This window comes from Epinephelus fuscoguttatus, linkage group LG3 (genome assembly GCF_011397635.1).
Source record: "Epinephelus fuscoguttatus linkage group LG3, E.fuscoguttatus.final_Chr_v1".
NCBI classification, from domain to species: Eukaryota; Metazoa; Chordata; class Actinopteri; order Perciformes; family Serranidae; genus Epinephelus; species Epinephelus fuscoguttatus.
In genome coordinates, this window is record NC_064754.1 from 48,292,240 (window position 1) to 48,306,584 (window position 14,345).

Consider the following 14,345-nt stretch of genomic DNA (forward strand, 5'->3'; position numbering starts at 1 on the left):
CAAACAGGCAGCAATGGGTGCAGTAATGGCACCCATGTTAACCATCCGAGATTGTGAAACCCTCACTAGCATGCCTTCTCTTGTAGCCGCGCAAAACAGAGTAAGTGAAGCTGAAAAACGACTGTGGATCAAGCGTGGCGCTATCAGAACACAAGCACAGGGGCCAACAAATGGTCTCTGGTGAGACAGTCATGGCAATTTTGTACTACCAACCTTGTTGCTGCGACATGCTATAATTTGGGCGCATGGTAATGACCATTGCGCAAGGGGGGAGATCCTACGGAAATTGCGAGCAACATGGTGGTCACCATTTATGGCGGCCACAGTAGATAGAGTACTAAATAAATGCGATATTTGCGCGGAATATAACATTAGGAAAGTTTTTACAGCTCCATTGGCGCATATACCACCCCCAGATGGTCAGATGGCTCATGCTAGACTATATAGACATGGGACCACAATCGAGAGTAAGGGGAATGAGGTATGTTTTGGTGGTCATATGTAGATTCAGCAGATGGGTGGAGGCAAAAGCCACAGCAAAATCAGACCACAGAACAGTTGCAAAATTTTTAGTATTCCCAAGATTTGGGATGCCAGATACTATATCATCAGACAACGGCAGCCATTTTGTGTCCAACATCATACAAGAGACATTGAAGCAACTAGGTATCAAACGAAAGTTTGGCTGCATCTATCATCCACAATCACAGGGAGCAGTAGAAAGAGCAAATGGTATTCTGAAAGCCAAAATAGCCAAAATAGTAGCAGATAGCAGAAACAAGCTTAATTGGGTGGATGCTTTACCACTTGCACTAATGTGAATGCGCTCACAAGCCAGCCAAGTCACGCATCTAACACCGCATGAAATGCTTACGGGCTGGCCCATGCTGCTACCATACTTAAGAGGTCCCTATGAGGGACCGTCCTTGGAACATTTGCAAGGTGAAATGTTTGATTACTTACGCAGTCTGACTCGCATCCACAGGGCTGTGTTCCAGCAGGTGAAAGGGGCCACAGCAGACAGAGGGGTCGACATCTCAGCAGACCTCCGAGAATACGTCCCAGAGACCAGGTGTACGTTAAGGTGTTCAAAAGGAAGTGGGACCAGCCACGCAGAGAAGGTCCATACAAGGTCATATTAGCTACACCAACTGCCTTGAAAGTTGAAGGTAAGGACGTTTGGTTCCATCTTAACCACTGCTGCAGAGTTAACAACCCAGAGAGGGTGTCGACAGAGAGCACCTCAGAGGAAAACGCCCCATCCTCAGTGGCTGACGATGAACCTCATGAGTCGCCACCTGGTAGCCGCAGGGCTGATGATGAGGGCCCAAGCGCAGAGAGAACAGAGAGAGGAGAGAGAGGAGAGGCATAAAGAGAGCAGGGAGAAGAAAGCAGCAGCTCAGAAACAGGCGAGGCCAGAAGCATAGAAGGGTCAGACGCAGACCCAGGAGACTCAGACAGAAGCAGAACAGACTCAGAAGACTCAGAAAACAGAGAAGGAACAGCCCAGGGAACAGCCCCCAATAGACCAGCACAGGGAAAGGTTGAGAGCACAGGCAACATGGGGGGAAGAATTAAAGTGGGAATAATAATACTACTAACCCTATTGCTTATCCTGGTAGGAGTAGAACAGAGTGAAGGGGCAGAACCAGACAGACAAGGCCAGGCACAACTAGGCAAGTGTGCAATAGCACGAGGGACCATGGCTGCAAAACAGGGCAAGATACAAGTCGCATGCTTATGACCACGTACTGGTGGGCGGCACAGGAAATGTTAGGTTGCATGGCCAGTCTATAGGACCACAATGTAGTGTAGAAGGGATGGTGACAGCAAGAGTCTGGTGTGATAATGAAAAATGTGCCAATGTAGACACCTGGCACACAGTACCCGTAGAACTGGCTCAGCAATGGCTCAAACTAAAACCGAAACCCCCATAGAAGAATCAGAAATACGCCGGTACAAGACACCGAACTAATTAGAAGTACCACATGAAGATCTAATATGTTTTATCAGTGGTTAGAGTACTCCATCAAGTAGGTAACTAACAGCTCGTGCATAGCCTGCCACAGAAAATTAGGCCTACCTAGAGTTAGGCCCCTCCCCATGAATACAGGTGAAGACGACAACCTGACTTAAGCTTTAGAAAACATACGTAGATTAAGAGACCAACAGGTACAACACTCTAATTGGAACACTAAAACCTCATCAATTCTTGACTGGTTAGAAAAGTTCTCTGTTGGAAAAATCGTATGGACTATAGGAGTAATATTTGGACTTGTTCTATTCTCTTGATAATCTGTTGCGTCCTTCCCCTAGTACAGATCCTGATAAGAAGGGCCATGAGAACGGCCACGGGACAATTTATTATGCTGATACAACAGCAGGAAAAGCTCCCCGAGAAAGGCGAATTGTGGAAACTAGATAAACTGTGGGTAAGATCCTATGCACCCGAAAGATTGAACAACGATTTATATGAAACCATGACTGACAATATGGACGTATGTGAGAATATGGCTGACAGTATAAACTTATATGAGCCAATGAAGGGGAACCTGGAAGGGGAATACGAGGTTGTATAGAGGGAGAGCTGATTCAGGGTAAGAAATAACCAAATAATTGGCAATAGATTCAGGAAAAACCTTGCTGTTACCAAACCCATACTAACAATCGACTGATTAACATATATTAGGTCATTTATACCACAGGGCAATTAGGAGGAAAATGAGGGAAGTGAACTGAACTAAACAATGTCCTTTCCAACACATAAATAGGTGCAGAGCATGGCCAGCAGTTGGATATCCCTGTATCCAAAGCAGCAGAATCCAGGGTTGGCCTACCAAGAGTGCCCAGCCATGCCAGAGGACCAGCCCCCATTTGAGCCCAGGCTAGGGATGACCTACAGCGACAACTGGTCAACCACCACGAGCTGCAACAGGAGATTGAGATGCTAAGGGACCAGGTGGCGTCCTACCGGCGCCTGCGGATGACTGGCACATCCACCTATGAGCCCGACGGATAGAAACTAGGCGGCATTAACAGCAAAGATAACTATGTACCTTGCTTACTGTGACCTGTATATGAGAAAATTATTGTAATTAATCATGCATGCAATGGAAAATGACAGCAAGAGCACCCAGTATAACTCTTGTATCCAAACACCACTACATTAATAACATTTAGAGCAATCAGATTACGGGAATTATTACCGAGACTGTTTTATGTGTGATGTATACTGATGATGGATCTGTAGTATGGAACTTTTCAAGTCCCACAGGAGGGAATATATATTTTTTCCTCTGTTATGTTGCTGATTCATGTAGATTATAGTATGGGACCTTCTGGTCCCAAAGGGGGGAATGTAGTGTAAGATTTAATCACTAATCAGGTAAATGTTTCATTTTGCATAAGTTGATTAAGGTTGGAGTTCATGTAACCATGTTTTATGTATCCATGTATGGCAAAGCACTTTAACACAAGTTTGCGTATTCATATATTGAAAACACACACATACCATACCATGTATTGCCTGGAAGTGTAATAGTAGACAGTAGTAGTAGTAGGCCGGGAGAAAAAAGATTACACCATTAGGACATGTCTGGGCATGTCTGGGCATGTCCAGACGTGTCTGAACAAAGGCAAAAAGGCCTGCCACTAGAGGGGGAAGGACTAAAAAAGTGCTGAGTCAGCAGAAATGTGACACCGATATGGTGGGAAGGACTAAAACTCAGCAGAAATGTGACACCTTTATGATCAGTGCCCAGTGGAAAAATTTAAGGAAAAGAGATGACTCAGCAGAAATTCTACGATAAAAGAGCGAGCGCAAACAAAGAAATTTCAGTCTTGCTCCGGAGCTTGACTCATTGAGTTGTGATGTGTTTGTTGCCTGCGAGCACATTAAACTCAGTTGCATCTGATTCTACGTGTCTCCAGTGATTTTTTGACCTCTGAGTATTTGAGTTTTTGATATCTAATAGAAGACAAAGAAAGTCCGTTTGAGAAGAGAAGAGCAAGGTCGCGAGCTTTCTGGCATGGCTCGGGACCTTGACTTTTTTGCTTCTACAGTCCCTTTTGTCAGTGGATTCAGTCCAGTTCACCAGTACAAAACAAGTTGTTAAGTACATTTCTTCCAGGTAACATTTTGAAGATGTACTTTTTATTTGCACAAGAATTGTACAGAACATTTATTTAAAAATGACCTTGTGTCTTTCTTTACATTTGATTTTTTTCACACAGCCTCCCAGCCTCCATCTAGTAGTATTATCCCATATTCATTTATACTATTCAGGAAGCAAGAGACTGACTGTGCCTGTGTCATTGCTGTAATTATATTGTAATCACTTAATCAACCTTATTGGATTTCTCAAGTGGTCGCAGTCCCTGAGGCTGGGGCTGGAAAAAAGACTGAATTTTTTGGACAGAAAGAGAATGAGAGGGCGAGTGAGAAAGAGAAGGATGGAGAGTGAGAGAGAGAGAAAAGCATAGAACAAATTAAGCACAGAGTCATTTGAGAGGTAAATCAATTGCCCACATAGCAAAATTGGTCTGGCCCAGTTCTGGCCCACACTATGCACTTACACTCGGCCGACATACTGCAAAGAATGATGGCCCTCCAGTGGCCCAGATCTGGTTTGCCAGAGCTGGGCCACACACGGGCCAGTACACTCAGCCGACATACTGCAAAGAATGACGGCCCTCCAGTGGCCCAGATCTGGTTTGCCAGAGCTGGGCCACACACTTGTATTTATTTTAAAACACACTGTAACACTTAGCACATTTAGACAATTAGGATTTCCTTGGAAAAAGAAGAATGCACATGAAATAGAACAGAACAGGAAATATTCAAATTTCAGAAGCTGCAATCAGAGAATTCCCACCATTGTCCTTTCTCCCCCCATTGTCCTTTCTTCTCATTCATTCACTTCTTCCACCATTCCTATCAGGTGCATTTTGAAGCCATTTTGTAATCCTGGCCTCGATTTCCTGTTCTGTGGCATCAGAGGTCAGGCAATTTCGTCGCACAGCCGCTAATACGAACACACAGACACACAGACACACACACACACACACACACACACACAAATTAATTAATAACACAACTACAGCACAGTGCATAAGTGAGACATCTGCTGGCAAATTCAATAAATATTTAGAACTAAAATGCTTTGGGTGGTGTGCATATATTGTTAAAGAGGCAACATACAGCATTTTTTCCTAATTATATTATTATGAAAATAATGTGGGTTGCACAGGGTAGTGTCCACAGAAAATCAGACTATCAGCATTTACATAGGTTATGTAGTAGCTTTGCAATCTTTTTAATAAGCTTCTGCTGCTGGGAACAAATTTTTGCGGAAAAAATCTGCTCTATGGCAGGAAACGTGTCATGTATTGCAAAACTGGTCAGTCAGCCAATCAGGGACTGGAGCTGGTCCTTATGAGGAGCTGGGCATGAGATAGTTGAGTCATGAGCACAATGGCAGACGGACAAAGTTTGGAGACAAGTGAAAAACGGCTTAGCGAAAGAAAAGGAGCTCCTCTGTCTGAGGAAACAAAGAAGAGCAAATAGGAGAGTGATTAAAGAAGAGGAAAAGCAAGAGTAAACCTCAATCAGGTGTTCAAGAGATGGAGGAGCTCCGTGACCAAAGAGGCTTCAAAACCGATGTCCAGCTAGCTTTCTTTCTAATGGATCAGTAAGTAACACGGCTAAATGTTAGCTAGACGAGAGAGGACTGTACTGTACTGGCTGCTAGTTAATTCCTAGCTGGCCAGCATCTCAAATCGCCGCAACCAGGGACCGGGTAGCGAGTGTTGGTTGGCTGACATCCTGTTGCCATTCTACGGCAGCCCTCGGACAGTGATCCCCCCGTCACCGCCACAGCTACTGAGCACCCAGCATCTCCAACTGGGAGATGTGGAGTAAAATCCTCTCTTTCGCTCCCGTTTGTCTGGTGAACGCCTCTTCTCTGTCAATTTAATAATATTGATGCCAGTTGTAACATTTGAATGTCACTAAGATCCTTACGGAGAAACTCCATTCTAAAATACCAAAACCACACATTTTGATCCCCTTGCCAATGAACCAAAAAAGTGTTTCTGCTTCATAGGAGCTTTCAGCAGTATAAAATGGTCCTAAAATTGTGATTTTTAAAAAAAAAAAAAAAAAAAAATACAGTAAGACAGTAAGTCTCAAGACAAACTTACCTATCACAGTATTTTTTTATTTCCAGGTGCTGGAAGCCAATCTTCCCATTTATTCCACGCATGTTGATCATCTTCGCCAGAGAGTGTGATAATGTTGCACCCATGACTCTCTTTACACACTCAATGACATCTACTCCACCTTTAAGAGACAGCACGTTTCTCTGTGAATTGATATTTCTTTGTTAGTTGATCAACTGTCCAAGATACCTTAACCCTTTCAAACACGTTTGAAATTATCAGCACAAAATCTGAAATGGTTTGATAGTTTGAGCAGTGTATGACTCCTGCAATGAAAGCTCCGGCTGCACAAGTGCTACCCTCAACTGCAACCAATCAGATCGCAAGCTAGAGCACAACCAATCAGCTAGATATTTCATCTATTCATCATTTTTGTGTTCAAATTATAGCTAACCGAGACTATGAACAGTTATGACATAACCTCAAGCATCCTTGTCTGAAACATAGAATTAGCTTACTTGTGAGTATTTTGTTAAAGAAACTGTTTAGTTGAGCTGCTTGATAACTTCAACCGCAAGTTAATGTTAATAGCTAATGTTAGCTTAGCTAGTTTGTTTGTTGATAAGGCACCAGCCTGAAAGGCTGATTGTAGAGATTAGTGCCTGGTTGGCTAGTTAGAAGGCTAATAATGATTTGACTTGCAGGCCTTCTAACCAGCCTGCAAGGCACTAATCTCTACAATCAGCCTTGAAGGCATCTGACTGAATAATGAAAATACATACAATATGAAATCATCATTAGCCTTCTAACACAACTTTGAAAAAACTGTGTATTTTTGTTGAGACGTTAATCACAGCATAGCATCAACCACCTCCAACTGAGGGTCCAACAACTACACGGCTGAGCTCCACAGACTCAATGCAATCGTTTTGGATTTAGCATTTTCATCCTGGTTTTGTGGACTTGGAGCTAGGCGTGGTTAAACACTATTATCCATGGAAGCAAATGTAAGTAGTGATGGGCAAATGAAGCCTCATGAATCATTTTATTTTCTGAGACCACTAGATGGTGCTTTCTGTTCAACAAAAGGTTTAAAACACTCTGAATTGCCATTCTTTGAGCCTCTCTCTTTAAACCAAGAGTGCCATCTAGTGGGCTCAGAAAAATAAAGAAAATGCTTCGTGAGGCTTCATGAGGTCATCACTAAATGTAAGATAGCCTTCAGACAACAAAGTTAAATTTCATGACTTTTCAAAAACTTATGATGATTTTACTTAATTTCAAGAGTTTTCCAGGCCTGGAAATGACATTTTAAAATTCCATGACTTTTCCAGGTTTTCCATGACCATGAGAACCCTGGACATCTTAGAGAAAAGTAGAACTGATATTCTTATCAAAAAAAAGAAAAAAGTGAGTGCTGCACTGGGTCAAAAATGTCAGGAGACAAAAAAAAAACACACTCAGGTGCTCTTCAAAGACAAGGAATGAAATAGATGTAACTAGAAAAGCACTCAGAGAGTGCAGACCTCCACCAAGTAGCTGATATTCCCTCCCCCTCTGCATCAGATTTTGCTGCCTGCATCACAATTAGGTTATTTGCATCACTATCATTATTAGGTTATATGTGCCTTCACCATGGAGACACTGTGGTGTATTTATTTCATTTTTATTTTGTACCAACACAGAATATGTTTTGTTTTTTGTATTTTTTTAGGGATGCACCGAATATTAGGTAACCTAATATATTCGGCCGAATATTGCAAAAAAACACACATTCGGTATTCGGTGGAATAAGTGAAAAGCAAGGCTGAATAATAGCGGTGTGTTTTGATGATGCAATCAAACAGTGTGCGGTGACGGACGGAATAAAGTCAAAGATACTGGATTAAAATGTCGGTAATGCGGTGATATTTCAAAGTGTTGGAGCGTGATAGAAGAAAAGCGGGTAACACTTCATAAGTCAGCCCGCGTTTTAGAGTGTAGTACTTTCCCGGGAGTTAGAGCATAATTCGTCCCTGTCACTTAGCACATACTTTCCCAGGAGTTAGAGTATCCCTCGCAGTCACTTACCACATACTTTCCAGGGAGTTAGTGTATAACAACGCGGTCACTTGGCACATACTTCCCCGGGAGTCAGAGTATCCCTCGCAGTCAATTACCACATACTATCCCGGGAGTTAGAGTATAACTCGTCACTTAGGTATGTAATTTCCCAAAACCTGTGGTTTAATTTCCTTATACAGTACAGGCCAAAAGTTTGGACACACCTTCTCATTCAATGCGTTTTCTTTATTTTCATGACTATTTACATTGTAGATTCTCACTGAAGGCATCAAAACTATGAATGAACACATGTGGAGTTATGTACTTAACAAAAAAAGGTGAAATAACTGAAAACATGTTTTATATTCTAGTTTCTTCAAAATAGCCACCCTTTGCTCTGATTACTGCTTTGCACACTCTTGGCATTCTCTGCATGAGCTTCAAGAGGTAGTCACCTGAAATGGTTTCCACTTCACAGGTGTGCCTTATCAGGGTTAATTAGTGGAATTCCTTGCTTTATCAGTGGGGTTGGGACCATCAGTTGTGTTGTGCAGAAGTCAGGTTAATACACAGCCGACAGCCCTATTGGACAACTGTTAAAATTCATATTATGGCAAGAACCAATCAGCTAACTAAAGAAAAACCAGTGGCCATCATTACTTTAAGAAATGAAGGTCAGTCAGTCCGGAAAATTGCAAAAACTTTAAATGTGTCCCCAAGTGGAGTCGCAAAAACCATCAAGCGCTACAACGAAACTGGCACACATGAGGACCGACCCAGGAAAGGAAGACCAAGAGTCACCTCTGCTTCTGAGGATAAGTTCATCCGAGTCACCAGCCTCAGAAATCGCAAGTTAACAGCAGCTCAGATCAGAGACCAGATGAATGCCACACAGAGTTCTAGCAGCAGACCCATCTCTAGAACAACTGTTAAGAGGAGACTGCGCGAATCAGGACTTCATGGTCAAATAGCTGCTAGGAAACCACTGCTAAGGAGAGGCAACAAGCAGAAGAGATTTGTTTGGGCCAAGAAACACAAGGAATGGACATTAGACCAGTGGAAATCTGTGCTTTGGTCTGATGAGTCCAAATTTGAGATCTTTGGTTCCAACCGCCGTGTCTTTGTGAGACGCAGAAAAGGTGAACGGATGGATTCCACATGCCTGGTTCCCACTGTGAAGCATGGAGGAGGAGGTGTGATGGTGTGGGGGTGTTTTGCTGGTGACATTGTTGGGGATTTATTCAAAATTGAAGGCACACTGAACCAGCATGGCTACCACAGCATCCTGCAGCGACATGCCATCCCATCCGGTTTGCGTTTAGTTGGACGATCATTTATTTTTCAACAGGACAATGACCCCAAACACACCTCCAGGCTGTGTAAGGGCTATTTGACCAAGAAGGAGAGTGATGGAGTGCTGCGGCAGATGACCTGGCCTCCACAGTCACCGGACCTGAACCCAATGGAGATGGTTTGGGGTGAGCTGGACCGCAGAGTGAAGGCAAAGGGGCCAACAAGTGCTAAACACCTCTGGGAACTCCTTCAAGACTGTTGGAAAACCATTTCAGGTGACTACCTCTTGAAGCTCATGGAGAGAATGCCAAGAGTGTGCAAAGCAGTAATCAGAGCAAAGGGTGGCTATTTTGAAGAAACTAGAATATAAAACATGTTTTCAGTTATTTCACCTTTTTTGTTAAGTACATAACTCCACATGTGTTCATTCATAGTTTTGATGCCTTCAGTGAGAATCTACAATGTAAATAGTCATGAAAATAAAGAAAACGCATTGAATGAGAAGGTGTGTCCAAACTTTTGGCCTGTACTGTATGTATGAAGTGCAACAAATGCTTTTGCCCTTTGCTCATGGCAGTTGATTCAGTCACTTTTATGTAGCCTATGTGTCAACAGGCAATTTCGCCCACACTCCAGGGTTTTAATATTTATGTTTTGTTTACATTTTCTTGAATGAGTTTGAATATGAATATGTCAAGAAATGGGTCTATATTCTGCAAATTGCCTAATTAACGGGCAGGCTGGAGTACAAAGCAAACTTACCTCTCTCAAGTGCACATCTCTGGAAGTCTTGTAGTGCCATCCGAGGACGAAACACAAACAATACAGTAATGTAATAATATAGCCTACATATATCTTAAAATATACAATAATGAGTCATGAAAAGTTATAAAATGTTTTATTATTTAATTACACAGAAACCACATGGTAAGTGCTGTTCTCACATCTACAGCGTACTTTCACCAAAACTTACAGGGAAACTAGGCAGTACTTTCCACCTAAGTGTATACTAACAAAAGAGACCGGGCTGGATTATGAAGTTTGCACTGTTTGCCTGTCCTGAGTCTGAAAGTACTGGGTAATTTCCCCAAAACTTAGAGGGAAACTAGGCAGTTCTTTCCACCTAAGTATATACTAACAAAAGAGACTGGGCTGGATTATGAAGTTTGCACTGTTTGCCTGTCCTTAGTCTGAAAGTACTGGGTAATTTCCCCAAAACTTAGAGGGAAACTAGGCAGTTCTTTCCACCTAAGTATATACTAACAAAAGAGACCGGGCTGGATTATGAAGTTTGCACTGTTTGCCTGTCCTTAGTCTGTAGCGTGGCACTCAGATGTTAACCCTTTAAAAACAGTTAGTTCAATGCTTCACAAGGTAACAATATTACCAGAAAATAATACAAAGATGAATCAAAGTGTCCCTGACAAAAAATAACAGAGTTCTACTGGTTTGTTTTATTCAAGTTCAGTTTTGTTCCTTCTGTTATAAACTGTTCAGTTTAGTTTTAATCCTTTATTGTGACAAATGCACTTTTTAAGTCACAAGTCAAGTGGAAAAGGTTGTTGTGATACTACGACCACACTGGAGTGTGATGCTCAAGTGATGGAGATGGAAAAATGGATGGGCTCCTGCGGATAATAGGTGATCTTGATCCAACTCCTTGGGTCAAGGCAGAGATCAGGTTCATGGGTGGCTCGCCATCTTTCTCGTCAGGTAGAATCTCAAATCCACATGTAATTTTCCATAGGATCTCAAAAACCTCACCTGTGTAGAAACAGAGCTATTACTATTTTGCATCATCAACTTCAATTGTTTTATGGCCATAATCAATATCACATAAATACATCATAGTAACACAAAGTGAGCACATGAATAACTTTTAACTGTACAGTTTTCTCAGCATGGAATACTTTATCCTGTCTTTACATTTCACATCATGAATTATTAGCCTTTTAATCTATATCTTGTGATTATTAAGCATACTAATCAATTACAAATAATACATATTTCCTTTGAACTACAAAGTTAATGTTTTTAACCATTTGTTTAACATTTTTCAACTTAACTATGAATAACAAAATCATGTATGCTATTAACACACATATTTCGAAACTGTAGGCTACACCAGTACACACACTGTTACGCTTGACTATTCATCGTTAATAACATCCATAACCAACTGTAACAGTGCAGATGTATACAGTACACTACTAACACAAATACAAATGGCAACGACCTTGAGGCAAAACAACTGTAGCACTTTACTGTTAGGAGTAGGTCGCAACGCCAAGTTAGTGTGGTAAAACAGTTGGAGGGAAGCACACACTTTACACGGCGGCGGGCGGCGATATCATCTGCAAGCGAGCTAACATCGCTAGCTGAGTTAGCATTAACTCACCAAGACATTGATAAACGCGGTAAAACTCCCATCGCACATGTCCTTGGTTCCTCCCTCACGTCTCCTGCTAGTATCTCGGAGTGTTAGCTTTGTGTTTACATCAACATTTCACACCGTAGACATTGTGTAATTTCAGTCGTTTCTCTTTGTCGTCTGCTCGTGTCATTCCTGCGCCTATGAGTACAAGCTCCTCGCTGAGAGGTGGGACTTTTTACCTTTAACCAATGGGAAGTGTGCACCTCCCTGTTTGACCAATGACAGGCACGTACATAGTATGCCAATTTAATTTGGTGTAATATCTACACACACATATCTACATTTGTCACACATCTCATATCTTCAAAGTCAAATGATAGCAATTGAAATTTCTTATTTGCTTCTTTCTTGACTTAGCTTTTGGCATCACATCTCCAGCCTCAGATTACAGATGTCTGTACTACTTAAATGATTAAATGATGACTGATGATGATCAATGATTGTACTGTTACTGTACCTTAGACTTGCTTTTCAGACGAAAGACAACTTGCTTTACTCTGGCCTGCACAGCTCTGCAATTTACATAAAATAAAGGAATTTATTACTAAGGAAACTTTATAATAAACAAGTTTAAAAGTTCACATATTTATTCTGCATTCAAACCCCAGTTAATTTTTTGTTTTCAATCTCTTATTGTCTTTTAAAATATCTATGCCATACTCAGATACACACAGTGATCAAGTTAGCTTCACACAAATATTTAATTGATTCAATTATTGTTCAGATTGTGGGAGGGAAGAGGCTCGACACAGAACTCATAACAGACTGTGATGTCAGGTTTGGTTTTAAGTGTATGACGTCTGCTGCTTTTTTTCTTTTCTTGGAGCGGAGCGGTGAGTGAATAAATAAAGTCTCAGCTTTAATACAATGTTAACATTAATGTGGAATTCAAATGATAAACATGGTTTTAAAGCTCTTAAACGTGAGGTCCAAAGTGTTTATTGACGCAGCTGAAATACTATTTTTGGAGGAGAGAAGAGAGAGGAGACTTGTGGTTAACAGAGAGAGATGGCTAGCTTATAAATTCATGTTAAAACAGTCCACCGTATTCTTAAACTAAGGTTTATATAATATTATTCAGTGTGAAAAAAGCTTATAAACGTAGGGCGATGGCGCACTAGCTTGTTTCATTGGCAGCTTGCCAGCTCATCAGCTTTGTAGCTGTCAAACACTCCCGCTGCACTGTAAGTGTCTGACCAAGATGAATGAATGACATGTCGGTTGCTATGGGCCTAGTAACAAAGCTGTAATAGGCTGCCTGTTCAACCAATTAAACCAACTCCACTGCTGAAAGAACCAAACAAAACACCACTTTTACATAATGTTAAAATTAATGTGAAATTCAAATGATATGAATTTCAAATGAAATGACCCACTCCGATGAAAATCATGTTTTTCATCTTGTTCACATATTCATGTGAAACCCACATCTCAACCGAGTAAAGTATCTGCTAATGCAGAGTAAGGCTGAACGATTTTAGGAAAATATCTAATTGCAATTTTTCTGGCAGATATTGCGATTTCAAGTTAATTCACGATATTACCTAAAATCAAGCTTCAGTGTACAGTAACAGATTTAAAACATGACAGAAAATTTAAATCATACCATCAAAACATTAAATGTTATTTAGTCTAATGCAAGGATGAATACTAAAGGTAAAAATTAGGGCTGTAAATCTTCCCCCAAAATCGGATTTGAATTTCTTATGTTTTTTTGTGTTAAAAATTTGAATAATATTCGAATTTTTAATGTTTTTTTTAGCTCATTATAATATACACCTATACCAGCTGTTGTGTTTGTAATGTAACGTGTTAAATGTGGCGTGCCGACTTACGTAATACGTAACTTGCTTAGCGCATTGTCATTTCCAACTTCTGACCCTTCGCTAAGTCAATTTGACCCTTCGCTAAGCCCCGCCCCCCTTAGTTACTGTTGCCACGTCCGTCAAGCTTTCGCTCCTAGCATAAGAAATATAGAGTTTTCAGCGATATCAATGAAAGATATTCCAAAGGAAATAACATTAAATTTCTGGAAAAACTGTTCGGAGATATCAGAGAGGTCTTCAATGTGCATGTGTGACCTACATTCATAATATCATCTGCTGGCGCAGTATAAATCACGAGAACATTAAAATAGAGGGAAAAGCTCACCAGTCGCAATGCAAGCGTCAGGCACCCCACGTCTTGACACTTCACGTTAAGGACAAAGAATGTTCTTGTACAGTAGGGTAAGTCAATATATGGTTTAAATTTAAGTTAATGTTGAGTTATGTTCCCTCCATGGGGCTGACAAAGGGAGAGCAGCTAGCACACAAAGCTAGCGTTAGCTAACATTAGTTAGCATCTTAACTTGGAACAAACATAGGTGTTTTTATTGATCTTTCCTGGATTCAGCTGTTCGTGTGGTCTTCCACAC